Source organism: Culicoides brevitarsis, chromosome 1 (assembly GCF_036172545.1).
Source record: "Culicoides brevitarsis isolate CSIRO-B50_1 chromosome 1, AGI_CSIRO_Cbre_v1, whole genome shotgun sequence".
Lineage (NCBI taxonomy): Eukaryota > Metazoa > Arthropoda > Insecta > Diptera > Ceratopogonidae > Culicoides > Culicoides brevitarsis.
In genome coordinates, this window is record NC_087085.1 from 29,275,074 (window position 1) to 29,296,750 (window position 21,677).

The window sequence follows — 21,677 nt, forward strand, 5'->3', positions numbered from 1 at the left end:
CAATTTCGCAACATTTTATTTTAACAAATGCCTATCTCTGTAGATAGCTATATTGATGACGCGCACGACGATGATGATGATGAGGATAATGGTAAAGTAATAATAATATGAGTATTAAATTATTCAAGGATTGAGACTGTCATTAACATATTTTATTACAATATAACGGTAATAATGTGCATGCGATGACAGAAGTACGAGGCAAACAGTTACAATGTTGATGTTATTAGTGGTTTGTGTGTCTGTGTCTCCGCTGGGATGATTGGTACCTATTGTTGTTAAGTTGATGAGTTGTGGTGCATAATTTAAAATATTTTTTCTTTATGAAATATTAATTTGTGATTTTTTTATTGATTCATTGCAGATTTGCAGTTGATCGATATTTATTGGTAACAAAACAAGGGCAGCAGTTAAGGTAAGTTTTTATTTATCATTTTTTATTAGAAAAAAATTGTTATAAGAACAAAATTTTATTTTTGTTCATCAAGGATAAAATTCTGAAAAAATAAATTAAAAATTGAACTTTTGAAAATTTTTTGAACTAATAATAAAAAAATAGTAAAATATTTAATAAATAAAAATAAATTCTAAAATTATTTAATAGAAAAATGCCATAAAAAATTTTGATAAACTTTCTTTTTTAAATCTTAAAAAAATTATCTTTTAATTTTAATATGAATTAAATTAAATTAATTATTTTATTACATTTTAAAATCAAAAGTCAAAATAAAAATTAAATTTTATTTAAATTTATTTTAATTTTTTTTTAAAATTTTTAATTAATTTAAATTAATTTAAAATTAATTTAAATTTAAATTTAAAAAAATTAAAATGGCGCACTTTTTAAATTTGGCGCCAAAAATTTTTGAGGTTATATTTTTTTATGATCTATAACAATTTAAAATGAAAACTGGGTCCACTTTAAGAAACTAAAACAATTTTACAGTCAGAAATTTTAAAATATTTTCAGCAAACTGTTTTTTTCTAAGAAAAAAAAATTAAAAATTTCTGATTTTAATTAAATTTTCCACGAAAAATGTTAACAGTTGAAACGCTCTTTGCTATTCTCAGAATGAGAATTATCATCTGCTACTTGTTATTCACATCATCTTAAAATTCTTCGAAAACTGCATTTCGCTCTCCTGCTGATTCCTTTTTCCATAAACGCAAAAGTAGGTCAAAGACCATGTTTGTTCCATTTATCTTGAAAAAAAAAACTCACAGAATTTCCTTGCCTAAAGAAATCATCAAGGCAGATAAACAGCACTGCCAACGAAGACATAAATGCATTAAAATTAGCATTTCCCATCTTTTGTGCTACCTTCAGTTTGTCTCCATCAGCAACATGCTACAAAAAAATGCAGTTATAAGGTCTACTTCTCAAGTTGAACTGCATTCATGAATGCATAAAATTTGATGCTGCAACAAAGTAACGTCGTCGTCGTCGTTGTTAGTCGTCATAATGATGACAAATAACACGAGAAAAAAAAAGTTCTCTGGTTTCTGAATAATAAAAAAAATATTTTACATACAAAATTGATGTGACCCATAAAAAAAATATTTATGGCAAATTTATGAATGCAGCTACTGCCATAAAAAGTGTGAACATAAAAAAAATATTGAATGACAGTCGTCTCTGATTTTTTTCTGGAAAAAAATCGCCGTCAATAAAAAATCCTTTGAATTAAAATACTACAAAGTTGAAAAAAAAATGCAATCTCCACACAGAAATCGACAGAAATTCCATGAATAATAAAAATGTGTTCGTGTCGTAATTTTTTTTTTGCAACGTTGTGGCAAGAACTATTGTAGAAAAAAAAAATAAAAAGTAATTTTAGTTGCACTATAAATTAAAAATAACATGCGCTCCTGTAACGGACAGTTTCTACATGATTGATTCCAGGATTGTTTCTGGAAAATTGACAAACGTTTTATTGAAAAAAATATAAAAAAAATAAAAATCGAATGTTCATGTAAAAAAAAACGAAAGAAACAAGTTTTCAATTATTGCAGTGCCAAAAACATGCCACACATATTTTTTTAAATGGATTTTTAGTTCAATCATCATGCGGCTATGCGGGTTATTTTTGTCCATTTTTGTGTCGAAAATCGCTTCTTGGTCATTTTTATAAAGAAAAAATTAAAAAAATAATTTTTTAAAAAATATTTTAAGGTGAAAAAAAATTTAAAAGCGCTTTTGTTGAATTTAAATCGGGAACGACCTTCGCCTGAGGCACCTTCAATAAGCCACTACTCAACTTACACGAACATCCAAGCCCTTCAACGAATGGGTTGGACTTTTAACACGCAATTAAAATCCAATTCAATTTATTTTTTTGTACGTTTCCCTTCATTTTTCATTTTTTTTTTCGCCTACATTTTTTTGTTCTTCGGAAATGAAAGAAATTGAAATTATTCTAGAATTTTTTTTTTGAATAATATTTGGGTTTATTTTGAATATTTTAACGCCTTCATTTTTCTTTTTCTACGTTTTTCTTCTTTTTCGCGATTTTTTTTTGCTGAATCATCAGTCCATCTAATTTTAATACGAAATTCATAGAGAAAAAAAAATATTTTCAACAAGTCCAAGTTGTTGTCTACTTTTTTTTTCTCTGGTTGTCACATAATAATAAAAATAATAAATCCACGAAACTTTATTAAAAACTTTTTTGTCATGATTACATTTTCGTGTGACACCAAGGACTAAAGCCACCGCACGAGTATTGTCAAGACGATGTAATCAGTCAAAAAATAATTTTTTTTTAATATCATTACACAGCGCGAGTTATGCAGGTATTTCGCAAAGGGTGCCACGAATATTCGACGAGGGCGTATTTTAATTTTTCGAGCGAGTTTTACTAATTAAAATTAAAACAAACTTTCGTCGTCGACGTCGTTTCGAAATACGTTACGGAAAAATACACAGTGGGCGAGGCACACAGAAAAAAAAATCCATGACTGTGAAGAAAATTGAAACAGCGAGTAATTAAAACTATTTTTCGTTTACATTTATACAAAATACGGGGAAAAAAATAAAATAAAATAAAACAAATACGAGAAAATGTTTGTGGTTAGCGTAAAAGTAAATGAAAACAAAAGTTTTTTTGAATGAAATTTCCTTACAAACTTCTTTTTCTCTCTTCCTTGTTTTACTTTTGTATTTTATTTTATTTTATTCGAAACACGCTCAGCAGATTTAGTCATTTATTTCATTATTAATGAATATTTAATCATCGCGGTTTTATTTCAAGCTGTATTTAAACATTCTATTAATAAGTAATGAATAAATAAGAACGGTTGAGCTCTTACGTGGGATATGCGAAAAATGTTCCTTTAATGTTTTTTTTTTCATTGAACTTTTCGTTAAAATATCTCAAAAAAAAATAAAATAAAAATTTGAAAAAAAAAATAGAAAGAAAAATTAAAAATCAAAGAAAAAAAATTAAAAAATTATTTTTTTAAATTTTTCTTCTTTCAAAATAAGGATTTTAGTTCAAATTATTTTTTTTAAATCAAAAAAAAAAAATTTTTTAAATTTAATTATACCTAAATTATTTTTTATTTTGTAGGTACTAAAATCATAAAATAAAATTAAAAAAAATATTCATATAATTAGATTTACTAAAAAAAAATAAATTAATTAATTATAATAATATAATTTTTTTCACCCCAATTATTATATTATAAGACTGATGCGACTTGAATTGTCGAAATGAATAAAACTAAAAAAAACTAATTATAATTAATTTAATTTAATTAATTAATTAAAAAAAATATTTTTATAAATTAAATAAATTTAAAAATGGCAAAATTTTAACAAAAAATTGAATTAAAAATAATAAAATGTTTTAATAAAAATTAATTTTAATTTTTTAAAAAAATATTTGATTTAAATTTTTTGAAAAGTATTTAAATTTAAAAAATAAAAAAAAGTATGTATTATTAAATTAAATTGAAAAAAAAAAAATAATAATTAACAAAAAAAAAATAAAATTAATTTAAAAAAAATACGCTCTTGTTATTTCAAATAATACAAAATTTTTTAAATTTTAATCTCGTTCCCTTACTTTTCCAAAATTATCTTTACTAAAAAACGGTGTCAGCTAATAAAATTTTATTTTCGCAAATCTTATTATGTCATAAATAAATTCAATTTGTACGTTTTAACTCGTTCGCGCGTAAAAACTTCCTCCAAGCCATGGTTGGAAAGCGATTTACACCCAACTTATGAATAAAAAAGTGCATTTCGCTCATCATCATCATCATCATCATGAGCAACGGCAGAGGCGGCAGCGGCATCGTACAGGAAAAACGTTAAAATTTGTTAAACCAACAAAGTTTTTGACTGTTGCAAAAGTATTTTTTTCAGTTTCTTTTGTTATTATTTGTTAGACATTGTGCAAAAGTTTTGTGTGGCGTTGCTTGTTGACAATGCGTGTCGAATGCATTTAGCACGTCATGTAATGAAAATGAACTTTTAACTGTGAGGCAGGCAAGCAAGGCAGGCAGCTTTGTGTTGAAAATTACCCCCGATTTAGTGCAAAGAAAATTTATGCATGTGTGGCGAAGACGAACACAAAAGTATCTGGATTACGTGTCGAAAAAAGTTTTTCTTCCGTATTATCGTGGTTTTTGGTTTAGAATGGGACTTTAAAGGTGGAAAGATGTAATTGTTTTAAATGAGATTTGTTTGTGTTTCTGGATTGATTTTGGAAAAAAAATTAGGAAATTTTAAAGTTTTGATGAAAATTGGTAAAAATTATTTTATTTCTATTTTTTTTATTATTTTGTCAAAGAAAATTTTTGTTGATTTTCATCTAATTAATTTTAGATAATTTTTAAAAATTAATAAAAAAATATTTTAAAAAATTGGTTGAGTTAATTCTCTCAGAATTTCTCGTAAAATACATTTTTTTCAGATGAAATTTTTATTTTTAATTAATTAATTTATTTAATTATTTTATTTAATTAATTAAATTTATTTATTTATTTTTTTCTAAATTTTCGTCGTTAATTGTTAAAAAAAATTAAACAAAAATTAACGAGAGTCTTAATAAATTTCTAAAATATTTACAAATATTTTAAAGAATTTACAAAATAAAATTTCGAAGCTTTTTTAAAAGATTTTATTTAAAAAAATTTTTTTTTGCCCAAAATTTCAAACTTTTTTTAAATTTGAAAAAATTAATAATATAATTTAAAATATAATTTAAATAATATAATTTAAAATTATTCAAAAATTTTAAACTAAACATATTTTTTTTAAAGTTGGAAATATAAAAAAATAAAAATAAAAATAAAAAAAAAAATTTAGACTTTAAAAATTAAATTTTAATTTTTAATAATAATTAATATGTTTAATTAATTAATATCAATTATTTTTCTCATGATTCTTTATATTTTTTGATATATTTATCATAAAATTTTTAAATTAAAAAAAAATGTGAAGGTCTTTGAAATTTTCTCAAAAATTTTTTTAAAAATTTCTATAAAATTTTTAAATAAAAAATAAATTAATAAATAAATTTTTAAAATTAAAATAAATAAATTTTTAAAATAAAAAAATTTCTATAAAATTTTTATAATGTTTTATATAATTTTCAAGCTTTTCAGTACTTTTCAAAGAAAAAACTTTAAAATAGTAAATAAAAATCGACTAAAGTACTTTCCGGAAATTGTTTAATTTAATGAAAGTTAAACCTACACATCAAACTCCGATCGACATATTTCATAATGAAACCACTTAGCGTCATATTTCAAAAGCATTCAACTTGTCATAAAATACTCTCTGCACACACGACTTTAAATTAACATTCCTTGAACATTATTGATTCCTCTTGATTTCTCGCCTTGAAAACACACACGTCGTCGTCAAACTTTTCGTCGTTGAATTTTCCGTTCGAGCAGCAAAACATTTCTGGATTCACTTTGAAATTGGAGATAAATTAGAAAACTTTTGCATTTATATAAAAGCTTTTGCGTCGTCATGCGAGTGAGTTTGTGTGTCATTTTTTGTGCCGTCGCACAGGACAAAAACTACATTAAACTTGACACAAAACAACTTGGGAGTGACAAAATTCGTTCTAATGATGCTTATCATGATTGTGACACAAAACGAAACATAGTTGTAATCAAGTTTGTGTCACTTTGGCATAACATGAGACCAACCAGATGATGACCATGATGTGTTGCAAAAAGGTAACGGAGAGAAACTTTTGCATGAAAATCGCTTTGAAACATGTTCTTTTGCCTAAAAATAAATAAAATAAATTATGTTGTAATAATGTTTTGGGTTTTTGTGCACACTAATGATAAATACTCGTAAAATATTTGCACCGTAGGAGTTTATTTATCATCATCATCGTCGTCTCTAGCACAATTTTCGGCACAAAGTTTATTAGAAAATATGTTTTTGTGTGTGTTTTGGAATGAATGTTTTCAAAATTAAATTGTTGGGAGATGGGTTTTCTTGGCATGCACACAGGAAATGTGTCTAGTTAACATGTGAATTTCTGGCATTTTATCGTGATTTAAAAAAAAAATTTAAATGAAAACCTGAAAATTTAAAAAAAAAATTACTAAAAAAATTTTTTTTTTGGATTTAAAGAATTTTTTTAAAATTTAATTTGGGTGAAAAAAAATCATGTTCCTGTCCAATTTTCTTTTCAATTTTACAAATTAACCCAATTAAATGACAAAATTTTTCATTTTTCATGGAAATCAATGCAACGTACGGTTGTAACTGATTGCCTCGTTCCTTTTTCATTTTTTTTTTGTTAATCTGACACACAATTTTTCATCAAATTCTTTTGCATGTCCATGATTTTGTGATTTGATTTGGAACAATTTTTCACCTGTGTGTCATCTCGTCACCATCGTGTTTCCTATCAGGTGAAAAAAGATGAAAGAAAGCGACGAGTTGCATGTCCAGAATAAATTTGTCGATATTAAATTCAGATGATTTTTGTCATCGCATCGTCGATGAAAATTGAGGAAAAAAAAATGGAAAAATGTTTTGTATTGAAAAAAATTGATTTGAGCGCATTTTCAATAATATTGAATTTTTTTTTGTTTAAAAATATTTTTTTTCTTTAAAAAAATAAAATCAAAAATTAAGAAATTATTTTAAAATATTTAAAAAAATATTTATATTATAAATAAAATAAAAATAATTAAATATTTAAAAATTTAATACCATAAGTAAAAATTTAATAAAAAAATTAAATTAAGAAAAAAATTTAAATTAAACTTTTTTTATAGCCAAAAAAAATATATATTTTTTAAAAATGTTAAAAAATTAAAAAAAATTATTGCATATAAAAATAAATATTTTTAAAAATAAAATTAATTTTAATTTTAAAAAAATATTTTTAAATTGAAAAAAAATGAAAAAAATATTTAAAAAATGTTTTAAAATTTCTAAAAAAAAATTATAATAAATTAACAACATTGATAACAAATAAATATTTAATTAAAAAAATATTTTTTTTAAATTTTTAAGATTTTTAAAAAATATTTTTTTTTTGGCTTTAAAAAAATTTTAATTTAAATTTTTATTAAGACTTTCTAATTTTTTTTTTACAATTTTTTTTTGACAATGAATTTGAACTTGAGTAATAATTTTTTTCAACACATGCAAAAATGTTCCTTTTGAAATGCACAAAAAAAAGAAATGTAGGTCGTTACTTTATTCAAAACTCTTTCATGTTTTTGCTCCAATGACATGACATATGGGAGAAAAAAGACGATGACGAAAAAAAAAGTTGTGATACGACGCTTGATCTGATCTGCTGTTCCCTGCCATGCTCATCTGCATATGTGAAAAATGTATTAAATCCACAGGAGGCAGGCAGGCATACCGAGGCGCAAAGTGTTACAGCATCATAGATCCATTTACAAAATTGTACTCATGACTTTTTCAAACAAATGATGTAATTTATTTTCCGTGCTCTGCTCACACACACACGAACGACGACGACGACGACGCGACACTAACATTTCCATTTCGAGGTGAAAAACGAACGAAATGCGGAAGCGAAACGATGGATGGATGTAGAAATTCAATCGATCGCTCGTCTGCAGAACGAATGACACACATTTTTTTCTGTGTGTTGCTGCTGGGAGCAAAAGAAATCGAAACATTATCGGATCAGCACCAAACACGGCCTTCAGCAGCAAAAAGTCGTGTTCATCGTTTACCTTCTTGATGCCATCCATTAGAAGAGACAAAATCACATCATCATCAACACACAACATAACAACATCACGTTAAATGGATGAGAGTCTCTTTTACATGTCACAAGCCCGTCAGTTTGCGAGACTGAATGTTTTATAAGGGAATTTGTTTTATGGTGTTTTTGCTTCGTTTTGTCTTGCTTTTGGTTAGTTTGTTATTTACACAACACATATTTTGTGAGAACTTTGAGATTCGCAACTAAATATTTTTTTGGAGGAGAATAATTTTAAACATTTTTTCAAATTTTTTCTAAAAAAAAAACTTCTGACGATAAATTTAGATTTATAATAAATAATCAAAATATTAAAATATATTTTTATTTCTTCAAAAAAAATAAAAAAAAATAAATAAATAAATTAAAACAATTTTATTTTAATTTTTTAAGTTAGAGTGGAGTTTCGACAACTACAAAACTGCTCAATAAAAATATTTAAAAAATATTTTTTAAATTAATAAAAAATTTTCAAAATCACTTTTAGAAAAAAATTTCAAAAATAGAAAAAAAAAAATAAAAAGAATTGAAAAACAAAGCATAAATTTACTATAAATAAATAAAATTTTCATAAATTACATCAAAAAAATTAACTAAAAATTTTAAATTAAAAAAAAAAATTAAAATTTTATAAAAATTAAATAAATAAAAATTAAAAATAAAAAATTAAAATTAAAAACTAATAATTTATATTTTATTAAACATTTAAAATAAAATTTTTTAAGAAGATTTTTCTTTGGAAAGTTTCGATTTTTTTTAAGTTTCAAAACTTTCAACGAATTAAAATTGAAAAAAGATTAATTAAAAAAAAAATTATAAAAAAATATTTTTTAAAAAATAAATTAATCAATAGTTCATGAATAAAAATAAATAAAGTCGAAAAAAATCGATAAATAATTTAAAAATGCAGAAAATACGATATTGAATATAAAATCGTATCTCCAGCTGGATAAAAAATTATTTTAATTTATAAATTTAAAAATAAAAAAATAATTAATTTATTAATTAAAAATAAAAAATGAAAAATAAATTATTTAATAAATTTATATATTTTTTTAAATACATATTTTAATTTATTTTATGACAAAATTTTGAAACTTTATTTTAAAAAATCGCTAAAGAGTCTATAAAAAAGTTTTCAAAATCATACAAAGTCATTATTTTTTTTTTTGTTAAAATTAATCCGAAAAATTACAAAAATTGTTTTCAAATAAATTTTAAATTCTAAAAAAAATTAAAATATCTGAAAATTGTACAAAATTTAAAATCAATACCTCGCGAAATTTTTTTTCTTGCAAAAATTGAAATTTTCACAAAAATCTACTCTATCTAGACATACTTTAAATAATGCACCTTACAACGTATTTGTTCATCGTGATGAAGTGTCTCAACCAAAAATCTGCCTCTCGTGACGGCAAGACATCAAGCATCCACAATAAGCTTTTATGATCCACCATGCAAGAATGCATGTCTCCCCCTTTCCTTCGGAGAAAACTTCTAATCTCACACACGAGACACGAGACGAAATAAATGAGAAAACAGATTGATGCATTTAATCAGATGTACCGCACAGACGACAGCGCTAAAAATTTACAACTTTTGTTTGTTCGCGGCGGTGGCGACGACGACAACGAAATCACGTGAATTCAAATGTCATAAAAAATGATAAATTTCCCGTTCTTTCAAGCATTTTTCAAGAAAGAGAGAGACGACGTGAAAACGGCACAATATTATATTTTTGTAAGTAAAATGAACAATTTTTCTTATTTATTTAGTTGCCACTCCAGAATGTCTTGTCAGAACTCTTTTTTTTTGTCATCTTTCACTGCACGACACACAACAACAAAGCACCGCATAACAATACAAAGGAGGAAAAGGTGCATGTTTGCCATTTTTCTGGAGAAAGAATTGAAAATAAATGAAAAACATGCAAAAAAACACACGAAATCTCTGCAGATGAAAAACGTCGAGAAATATATTTTTCCATCCGTCATAAAATTGCCGGTATTTGTGCATGAGTCTTTTGCTATAATATGATTTCACACAAGAGCACTTCAGCTTGTTATATACGGGAAACGAAGTGCATCATAATAATAATAAAATGCACAAGAAATCTAATTTACGGAAATGGAAGGCAGAAGAAAGGGAAGGATTCTTGTGCAATTTGTGATGTTTTCGTGTGCAACTCGAAAATTGTCAGAGCTGGGATTGACATGAGAATTTACGTATACGGGATTTCTGTTGAGGGGGAGAAACCTAAATTAATTACAAATGAATTTTAGTTTTTGACAGAAATTACGTTTTTCTTTTTTTTTTTATAAGAAAATAAAGAAAATTACCGCAAATTGAACAGAAATTTTTTTGTTGCAAATTTAATTTTTTTAATTTTCTACGAAGTGAAAAAGCTGTTAAAAAATTCCTTTAATTTATTTGAAATATTTAATTAAAAAAATAAACTAAAATAAATAAATATTATTACCGCACTTTCTTTGAAATGCAGTAAAAATTTTAAATAACGCCATTAAATTTAATTATTTCACTTTTTGATGAAAAAAAATATTTAATTTTTTTACTATTTCTTTTTATATTTTTGAACGTTAAACGTTGATCATTCACATTAAATTAATTTTTAATTTCATTTTTATAAAGTTTTAAGGCAAAATAGAAATAAAATTTCACAAAATAAAAATTTAAGAAAAAATAATATTTTTGGTCACTCAAAAATTTTTTCATATAAATTTCGATAGAATATGTGTTATTTAAGCAAGTTTAGTTAGTATTTGATAACCTTTAAATGTAAATTTGCTATTTTTATCTTTTTTTAAATCAAAAAGTATCAAAAAATGTCAAAAATATCCTTTTTTTCTAAATATTTTTATTTTTCGCCCTGATTTTTTTCAGCAAAATCGGAGAAGGGGGTTGACATAAATTAAAAAAAAATAAATTTAATGGCCTAAAAAAATTTTAAAAATATATTTAAAGCAAAAAATGTCTGTTAGATCTTCAAATTTCTAAAAAAAATCACTTTTTATGTGCAAAAAAACTGCAAAAAAATTTATTTTTTTTTTAATTTAAAAAATTGTCTTATCACAAATATTTTTGATTTTTATTAATTTTTTAAAATTTGCTCATGAAAAAAAATAACGAAAAAAAAGCTTTAATGGAGCCGCCTTGTTTTTCAAATTCTAACCACATCTCCTGGGGATTTAATTGCATGAAATATTGCCTTTTTTGGCAGCAATTACGCATGAAAAATGCGAAAATTCATCATTTTATCTCGTAACACAAAATATTGATCCTAAATACTCGACATTGATCATTGATTCCATATACCGAAAATTGCACCACATCCACTTGTTATTTATTTGTTTTGCCAAAAACGGGAAAAAAATGAGAGAGAATAAAACGTGAAACATTATGCAATTGTTTTATCTACTGATGAAGCTACGCAGAAACGCGCCACCCGCCACTCACAGCCATTGATGTTGTAATCAAAATATGAATAATTTATGGCTTCTCAATTCCCATTTTATTGATTTTTTTGTGAGCTATCAGCTCGACGTGTGTTCCTCATTCGACGTCGATAAATCTAAAACACGAAAAAAAAAGTTGGCTACAAACTCGTCGATATATCATCTCTCTCGTGCCCCGCGTGTGTGTGTGTCGTAAGTGGTACGTATCAATTTATTCTATTATTCATTGATGGAGCTTATCGCTTAGTAATATGTCAATGCGACGACTGCACGCGCACAAAAACAATAGAAAAGCGTGTGTGTGGCAGTTAAAAAAACTAACAACAACAAAGTCCACGAAAAAAAAAAAATCGAACACATGTCGTCGTTGTCTAAAAACTGTGATTGTGTCGTCTTTTTTTACTGCTTTTTTGTGTGAAAATTGTGAGGTTGTACTTCAAAAAAAAAAAATAGTTATAGAAAAATATTTTTTGTTTCGAATCTACATAAAAAAATCATATCAATTACTTGTGAAATGTTTGTTCATGTCGTTTTTATGGATTTTGTCGTCGTCGTTAGTTTTGACCTAAATATTATTTCGATTGTTTGTTTTGAGGGCAGGAAGTAACGAAATACACAAAATGGAAATCAATCAAGGTAATAATCGAATTTAGGCTGTTAGCAGGAATAAATTGTGATGAATGATTTCTGGTCAACAGAGGTCAACGTGATTAACTCATCAAATAAATTAGATTGGAATTGTTGTCCTGATTAATTTTTTTGTTAATTTTTTTTTTGGAAAATGTGAAATTTTTGGGGATTTTATAGTAATTTTCCTATAAACTTTTAACGATTTTATTCTCTTTTAAGGCCGCTCCAAATAAAAATAAAAAAATTTAAAAATCGAAAATCAAATGGGTAAAAAAAATTGAATCTCCATAACTACAATAGTCCTAATTAGCAGCAATTTCCAATAAAATCCATCCTATTCACAAACGCTTATATAAAATTCGTCGAATTTTTCAAAAGGAACTTCATTAAATTGTATTTGTCATTGCAAAATTCAAATAAAAAATAATGCAGTAATGTAAAATTTCAAAATTGCGGCAAAATATGTTTGATTTTTTGCATCCGTTGCTTATTACGTAAAATGTCAAACGTTGCAATGTAAACATCAAAATTGCGATATTTTTAGTGCAGAATAATCAATGAGTTGCAATTTCGTCCATGTTGAAAATTAACAAATTTCTCAGAAAATTCAGAAAATTTTAATTTATTGCATTTTGTGCAAAGTCAAAGGTTATTTGCCGAGTAAAATTATTTCAAAAGTGTCATTGTCAGGAAATTTCACGTTAATTATCCACCAAATTACGAGCTACATGCCTGCATAATTTTAATTGTGATACTTTTTGATGATATTACGACCATCTCATTGAATTGTCTATTATTAGAACAAAAATTATATTGACATGTCCTGCAATTGGCTGCTGGTTTAAAATGCAATAACTATTCAATTAAATCTTTTAAAATCAAAAAGCATTACTGTTAAAAATACTTTTCACTATCACTCCATTGTTGATCATCGAATTATTGATAATTGAATTATTTTTGATATTTTACCATGCCGAACAACAATCAGTATCAGATTTTAGTCGAATTCGTAATAAATATAATTTATTTGTTATAAATTTGCAACAACTGTCATTCTGCGATGAAACATGGACCAGTAGCAGCATTGATAATGACAGTAAATAAATATTATTTTATTCAGAGAATGGACGAATTGATAACAAAATTGTAATATCCGTTTAGTATTTCCCATGCAATTATCGATACACACAATATTTATGACGATTGAATTGCAATTGCCTTAATAGATGGTTAGCGATAATTGACGTGGAAATCAGTGTTTCAATAATGAATAATATTTTATGGTATTTCTTTGAAGAATGGAAGTGAAGTGAAAAGTATTTTTAACAGTAATTGATTCGATTAAAGATTTAATGAACAGTTATCATTTTTGATTTTTTGCTCTTTTGAGTTATTTTTAAGTTTTATTGAGCATTTTTTCGAATTTTTTTCAGGTATGTTTTATTTTTTTAAATAAAAGTTTTAATTAAAAATTTACTTTGCAAAAATTGCAATAAATTAAAATTTTCGGAATTTTCTGAGAAATTTGTTAATTTTCAACATGGACGAAATTGCAACTCATTGATTATTCTGCACTAAAAATATCGCAATTTTGATGTTTACATTGCAACGTTTGACATTTTACGTAATAAGCAACGGATGCAAAAAATCAAACATATTGCCGCAATTTTGAGTTTTTACCCTGGTTTTTACATTGCTGCATTATTTTTTATTTGAATTTTGCAATGATAAATACATTTTAATGAAGTTGCTATTCAATAAATTCGTGGAATTTTATATAAGCGTTTGTGAATAGGATGGATTTTATTGGAAATTGCTGCTAATTAGGACTATTGTAGTTAAAAGCCGACGCAAAAACGTCATGTTTTCATGCCGCCCGTTGTTTGAAATTTAAATTTGTTTTTTTGTTCATTAAAGATGTTAGCTGAAAAAAATTTTTCAGGTAGTTTGTCCAAGCAAAGATAAAAATTTAAAATTCTTTTCCCCAAAAATGACAAAAAAGTATTTTTTAGGCATTTCATTTTTAATTTAATTTAGTTTTTATTTAATTTTTGCCCCAGTTAATTTAAATATGATTACCCAATGCACATTTAAAACTTTAGCCCCAGATGACATTTTGAAATTTTTACCCAAAAATTTAAAATAAATTATTTCTCAGCTTGAAATTTTTAAGCATTAAAATAAAATAAATTTTGTTAAAAATATTGAAAAATTGTTAATAAACATTTTCGTTAATAGAACGGATTAAAAATTTCTAATTACGGTATTTTCTTAGCCTAAAAAAAATATTTATTAATGATTTTTAAGCAAAAAAATAAAAATTAATTTTTTTTAGTTATTTTAAAAGTTTTAAAAGAATAAAAAATTTAATGAAAATAAAAATTTAAAAAAATCCAATTGTCAAATTTAATTTTTTTTTTTATGAAATTAAAAAAAACTGTTATAAAATAATTTTCCATTGAATTGTTTCCTGTTTAATCACAAAAATTTCGATCGTCCATCAGACAAAATTTTTCTCTTGTAAAAAAAATCCGCTATTAGTTATTTTTCATATCAAATAAAGATCAAACAAGCAATAAAAATAGCCTTAAACGCTTTTTTCTTGTTTCCATTCTTTTATCGAATTGAATTGAACCGAACGATAACCCTCTTATACAAATTCCCCCTTCACACACAAAAAGAATGAATGAAAATCGACTTCAAACGATCTTCTGACTGACACAACAATCAGCACTCGAACGTAGCCTAACACAAAAAAAAACTTCACCCACAACTTGTTTATCATTCCTACAGCCTACCCAGACGAAGCAGCCGTATCATCACAAAAGCCTCAGAAAATTATTATTTTTATATTTTTTATTGAAAAAAGGAAAAAAGAAAAGAATCAAAAGATAAAAGAAACCAAAGAAAAGGAAGAAAAACAACCGTATCAATTTTTTTCTATTTTAGTTCTCTTTAGAAAAAAAATTTCTTTAAAAAAAAACCTAGACATCGCCTCATGCTGCTCGAAATTTTTCGTTGTTGTTGTTTTTCTTGTCTTCTCGACATGATTGCTTGTTATTGTGTCATGATCATCAAGAAAAATATTTCTCATCACATTATGACGACCTTAACACACACAAGATACGATTATTGTTATTATGATGATGAAAAATACTAATCAAAATTGCCATCATCCACAAAAAAGAGGCCAATGCATACTAAATTCTCATATAAATGCAAAATAAACCAATTTTTGTGGTCAAGAAGGCTAATTTTCGTCATTATCATAATTTTTTTTTGAAAAGAGCCTTGCTGCTCACATCCTCGAAATAATGTGTTTGCTCGAATATGAAAATCAATATAACCAATTTCATTTCCTGCAACGAGGTTGAGGTACAAAAAAAAATAATAATAACGACGGGAAAGGATAAAAAACGACGAGAAGAGAAGGTCTTTTGTTGAAAAGTAGTAAATATATTTTTCCCAAGCGATACAATATTTTTTCAATTTCTTGTCTTGATTTCATTTTCTTTCTCGTTCTTGCTCTGTTTTTCCTTCCTTTTCCTGTTTGTTTCTCTCTTTTTGCGATGTTTTAAGTTGTTCGCAAGTTTTTATATTTTTTTAACATTCGAAGACAACAATTTCACGTGTCGGTTTTTTTTCTCTCTGATACGACGGACAATTGTGGATACGGTTCGTAGCCAATGATTTCCATACAAAAAAGTTAATATTAAAAGTAATCGTTACAAAATTGATAACAGATAATTTCGCATTTTGAATTTTAAACAAAAATCTTGACCCAGTGAACATTTTGAAATTTTTATCAAGTTAAAATTCTTATTTATCATGTTTAAATTGAGTCCCAATGCATATTTTGACTTTTGTCCCAATGCACATCACAAATTTTCTCAAGAAACATTTTGAAAAAGGAAACCACGTGACTTAGCCCAGTGTACAATCTAAATTTTCATTATTGATTTTTTTTTCTAAATGTACAATAAAATTTTGTCCTAAGACATATTTTTAAATTTATTAAGTTCACAATCAGAATTTGCCCAGTCAACATTTTCTGAAATTTTCAACGTTTTGATGAAACCCAAGTCACATTTTAAATTGTCCGCCCAATGAATATTTTGAATAATTTCATTTGAATTGAGCCCCATAGGCATATTCTGATTTTTTTACGAGTTTGAAAATTACCCAGTTTACATTTTGAAATACATACCCAATGAACATTTTAAATTGTCACTTTTGGATTTTTTACAATTCCTCGTTAAAATTTTTCCCTATTACATATTTTAAATTTATCTGGGACCACAAACAGAATTTGCCCAGTTAGCATTTTATAAAATTTAAACCATTTGACTCAACCCAGTGCACATTTTGATTTGTCTGTATATTTTAAACCGTAAATTTATTCTTTTGCATCAATTTCGAATTCAGTCCCAAGGCATAATTTTATTTTTCTACAAATTTAAAATTTGCCCAGTGCACATTTTGAAATTTTTAACCAACGCTCTTTTTAAAAATTCCTTTTGATTTCAAATATTTTTCTTCTAAATGCATGAAAAAGAAGATTTTCATTCTAGAATCATAGACAAGCCATAGAACAGCAATTCCTTTGAGAATTCTTACCTTTTCCATGCTACAATAGGACTTTGCAAGGAAAATTCACGCGCATTCCTCATTTTTTCCACTGTTTTAAACAAAAATTACAACAAAAAATGTTGGAAAAATAACAAGAAATAATCATCTGGCAGGCAGCAATGAATACCCCGAGTAGACATTGTTTATGTTTGTTTCCAGTGAAAAATAGCATCTTCATTGATTCAACTTTTCAACACATACATACGCACGTACAGAGCGAAAGATACACATAAATAAAGAAGTTTGTTTGTATATTTTATAAAAATATATAAAAAAAAAGAAGGAAATAAAAGGAAAAACATTTTATTAGTAATACAAAAAACAAACAAAAAAAGCATAAGAAAACAGAAAATTCTGCTTCTCTCGTTTTCTCAACTCTTTTGTGGCCGCTTGTGGTCTCGTTATAAATATTTATTTTGTTGTATCTGTACATATGGTTGGATATGGTTGGAAATGTTTGCTCGTAGTACATTAATTTAACATGTTTTTCTATTCTTTTTGTACATATGTTATGATCATTACTTGACTCGGTCTTGCGTCTTGCACGTGTAGAGAAAATTTTTGAAACATGTGTAGTTTTTTCTTCGGAGACTTTCTGATTTTCTTGTGATTATGAGAGATGATAAACGTAATAATGTGTGTTTTATGAGTGTAATGTTAATTTATTTCATGTGTAAGGCAGACAGATAAAAAAATTGAAAAAAAGTGAAAAAGATGAAAGTCAAGTTTAATTTCAGAGTTGCAATTTATGGAAATTTTGTGATTTAAAAAAAAAATAATTTTTTTCTTATTTGCAAATTTAAAAATTTTTTAATTCCTCAAAAATAAACATAAAAAATTTGAACAATTTAAAAATAAAAAATTAATTTAATTAATTTTAATTTAATTTATTTATTTAATTTATTTATTTAAATTATTTATTTAATTTATTTATTTAGTTTAATTTAATTTTAGTTTTTAATTAATCAAATTAAATTAAAAATTAATTTAAAAAATTTAAATTTCATATTCTTTTATTTTTTCCGCAAGAGGGCGTCAAATTTATTTTTAAAAAAAGAAATATTGATAAAATTGTCATAAAAAATTAAACAAATTTAATTTAATATAAAACATTTAATTTAAATCTAAGTCAACCAGCAAATTTAAACAGAGACAAAGTGGCAGACTTCAATTAATTATTCGAAAAATCCGAGAGGGCGCTTGAGCTCGATTAAAAGCAAAAATAAGGTAAAAATCTTTAAAAATAATTTTTTTTAAACCAATTTTTTTAAGAACCTCTTCAAAAGAATTTTAAAATTGTAAAAAAAATATTTAAAAAAAACTACGATAAAATGAAACTTTTACAAATTTATTACAAATAAATTACAAATTTTATAGAAAAATTGCCGTTAGAGGGCGCAATTTTTTTTCACTCAAAACTGAGATAAATTTTGCATTTAAATAATTTTTTTTTGTAAAAAAAATACTTTTTTATGATTTTTATGTCAAATTTGAAGACATTCAATCCTCACTGATAAAAAAAAGCCCTAATTAAATTTCAACATTATTTTTTTCTCAGAAATATATATTTAATTACCACTAAAAGTAACATATGTGCCACATTGTCTAATATTTACTCTGGTTATGAGCGATATTTATATTTACCGAGCAAGTTACTTCGTGCCGCATGATGCAAGGCCACCGCAGCGGTGTCAAGGGTACAAATTCTAGCGAAATATTTTTCAAAAATAAAATCTTTTTCCTGAAAAATGACCAACATGCAACAAGTAACTAACCAAGCTAACCGACAACGACGACGACAAAAGTCCCATAAAAATTGTTCCAATCCTTTTTGTTTGCATGGTGTCCCTGAACTTTGCTGTGTGTGTTATGGCAATATGGCTTGTTTATTAAAGTTATAAATTAACCACATATGCGGTCGTGTACACAACGAAAAAAAATGTTGTTTATTTTTTCCATGCTTGCTTTTCCTCTGCCTCTTGCCTTGCGTTGACTTCATATTTACTCAATAATACGCCTTTCCCTTCGGTAAATATTAAATAAACATTTTTTTTTTGGTAAACAAAAAAAAAATTCTACTGAAAGTTAAAATTTAATCGAGGGGGGAGGGGGATCCCCCCTTTTTTGTAAATCGCTTCATTTTTGATAGTTTCATTTTTTTGACAAGTTTTCTCGTTAATTCATACCAAAAATGGAAAACAAAAATTTTATGCTTCTATTTCTTCGGAAGAAACTTTGATTTTAATGCCAAAAACACACCGACAAAAAAGTTTCAATTTCGAGCACAAAAGCGCGAACAGTGCGTGTTTGGGACTGCTTCTCGAAAAAAGAACTCGAAACAAAACAAATTTTTTTTTGGCAGTACAATGTGTGCCAGTCGCTGTTGGAAAAATTCATGTGGAAGAGAAAGTTTTTCCCCTTTTCTGCGGTAATGGAAGCAGACAAGAAACATTTAAAAACGACTCAGACTTGTTTTAAGCCAACAATTCGTGTTGTCGTCATCGAGTTACAATTTCTCTGCTTGTAAATTGTTTTAAACAAATTTTAACCCAACTTTTTTTTTCTCCCAACAACTATGACACAATTGAAAATTGGCAACAATTCGAGACACACACACACACATTAACGGAATAAAAAGTTTGCTGAAAGAGCAAATAGAATTAAATGAACATAAAGTTTGCTTTTGTGGGGGAAAATGAGGCAAATTTGGCTTTAATTTAAAAATAAATTTATGTGAAGAAACGAAAATGAAACTGAAGAATGTTTTTATTGAGCGTCGGTACCGCATTTCGATGTAATTTTATAAATTTTACATTTTGTTACTCCTCATTTCACAATTTTGTACTCCTCATTTGTAAAAGATCCAAAATATTGTACATTCGTAAATTTTTTCGTGAGGAGTAAGAAATTGTGAAATGAGGAGTACAAAAATGTGGAAACTTTTCATATTTATTGACGAAATTTCAGAAACTTCCAGTTTAAATTTTTTTAAAGCGTTTTAATAACTTTAATTAAATTTTAAGTGTCTGATTTTTCATGAAAAAAATTATCAAATTTCACATTTTTGTACTCCTCATTGGTAAAAGTTAGTTTTTTTTCGTAAATTTAAGTTGTTTGAGCTCTTTTAGGATTGAAAAGTGAATTTTTGTTTAAAAATTAACATTTATCTTTCAAATTTTACTCAATTGACTTATTTTTAAGAAAAATTCATTTGCTGAATTTTTCAAAAATAATTGTAATTTTTCAAATTATCTGTTCCGAAAATTTTGTACTCTTGCTTCAAATCCAGAAACTTTTTGATTAATTATTAAAAGTAACATTTTTGAACAGAAAACAGTGGTTTCATACTGAAAAATTGTCCATTTTTAATTTTTTTTTGTGAGGAGTAAGAAATTGTGAAATGAGGAGTACAAAAATGTGAAAACTTTTTAAATTTATTAACGAATGATCAGAAACTTACATTTCAAGTTTTTTTAAAGCTTTTTAAAAACTTAAATCAATCTTAAATTGTAAGTTTCTAATTTTTTGTAAAAAAATATAATAAAATTTCACATTTTTGTACTCCTCATTTCACAATTACTTACTCCTCACTAAAAATTCGTAAAACGGACCAAATTTTTAGCAAAAAACCGCAATTTTTTGTTCGAAATGTGGTAGAAAAAAAATCTTTTCACTAAAAAAAAGTGTATTAACTGCTAAATGGCTGTATAATCCATCATTACGACACATAACAACATATTTAAGAGGAACCCCTTATGGAAAATCCTATAATCGCATCAAAACCAGACAAGTGTACGGGAACATTACTCGGCACAAAATGCCGTAACATGACTTTACTTTTATACATATTCAAACTTCCTCCTAACACCTCTCAAAAGTTATTCATTTCCTTGCGTACTTCTCGCATTTGAATGTTTATGATGTGTCAAAAAAATGTTACAAACTACTTAAATATTAACAAAATGTGCCTGTATGCGAAAAAGCGGCAAAAACCAATTCCGGAAATATGTTAAAAGCTATTTATGTTTAATAATAGCCTACTTTTGTACATTTTTTTCTTCCTCCTTTCTTTTTTTTTCGGGGGTTGAACGAGAACTCGAGACATGTTAATATTATATGGCAAGTCGATACATGAAGTGCTTTTTGATATATTACATCATTATTAACGTCGTTATCATCAGAAACTCATCGTTTTGCCAAAAAAAAAAAGAAAAAAAAAACATTAAAAAAGTATTTTTCGGGCGAAAAACGACGACGACGCAAAAATATGTCACAAACATGAAATATTAATGTTGAGTGAGGTCCTGTTGTTGTTGCGTCGTCGTTGTTGCTTTTCGTCTCGCTCCCGGTCCGTCATCAACGTCAAAAAGTTGTCCATCATCATCGAGTGCGGTGCGTACGGGCGGCGGCAACGACAAAGGACTAAAAGCAAAGCCTGGTATAACATTGTCGCTCCAATTTGTAATCAAGACAGGTGTGGTTCGGACTGTTGCTTCGTAATTCACGTGCTGAAATTTTTTAGGAAAGGCACGGCATGAAACCGCACATAAAAAATGAAAATTTGTTCATTGTTGGCACAGTGATTTTATTTGGATTTCATAAAAAGGTGGTTAGAAAGTTTTCGTGATGAGTTGCTTTTTTTTTACTTTTAGGAAAATTCACTTAATTTTTTTTAAAGTTATATTTTATTTAAATTTTTTTCAAATTTCAATTTTCT

At 26.0% G+C, this 21,677-nt stretch overlaps 1 protein-coding gene across 1 annotated transcript in view; it reads left to right on the forward strand.

The window, feature by feature from the left end:
• Positions 1 to 363: 363 nt before the first annotated feature.
• Positions 364 to 21,677, forward strand: part of LOC134828076 (connectin) — a 90,623-nt gene continuing 69,309 nt past the window's right edge. The window contains exon 1 of the mRNA XM_063841028.1: positions 364 to 415. The gene's annotated coding sequence lies outside the window, so the exon portion shown is untranslated. The remainder of the gene's footprint in view (positions 416 to 21,677) is intronic.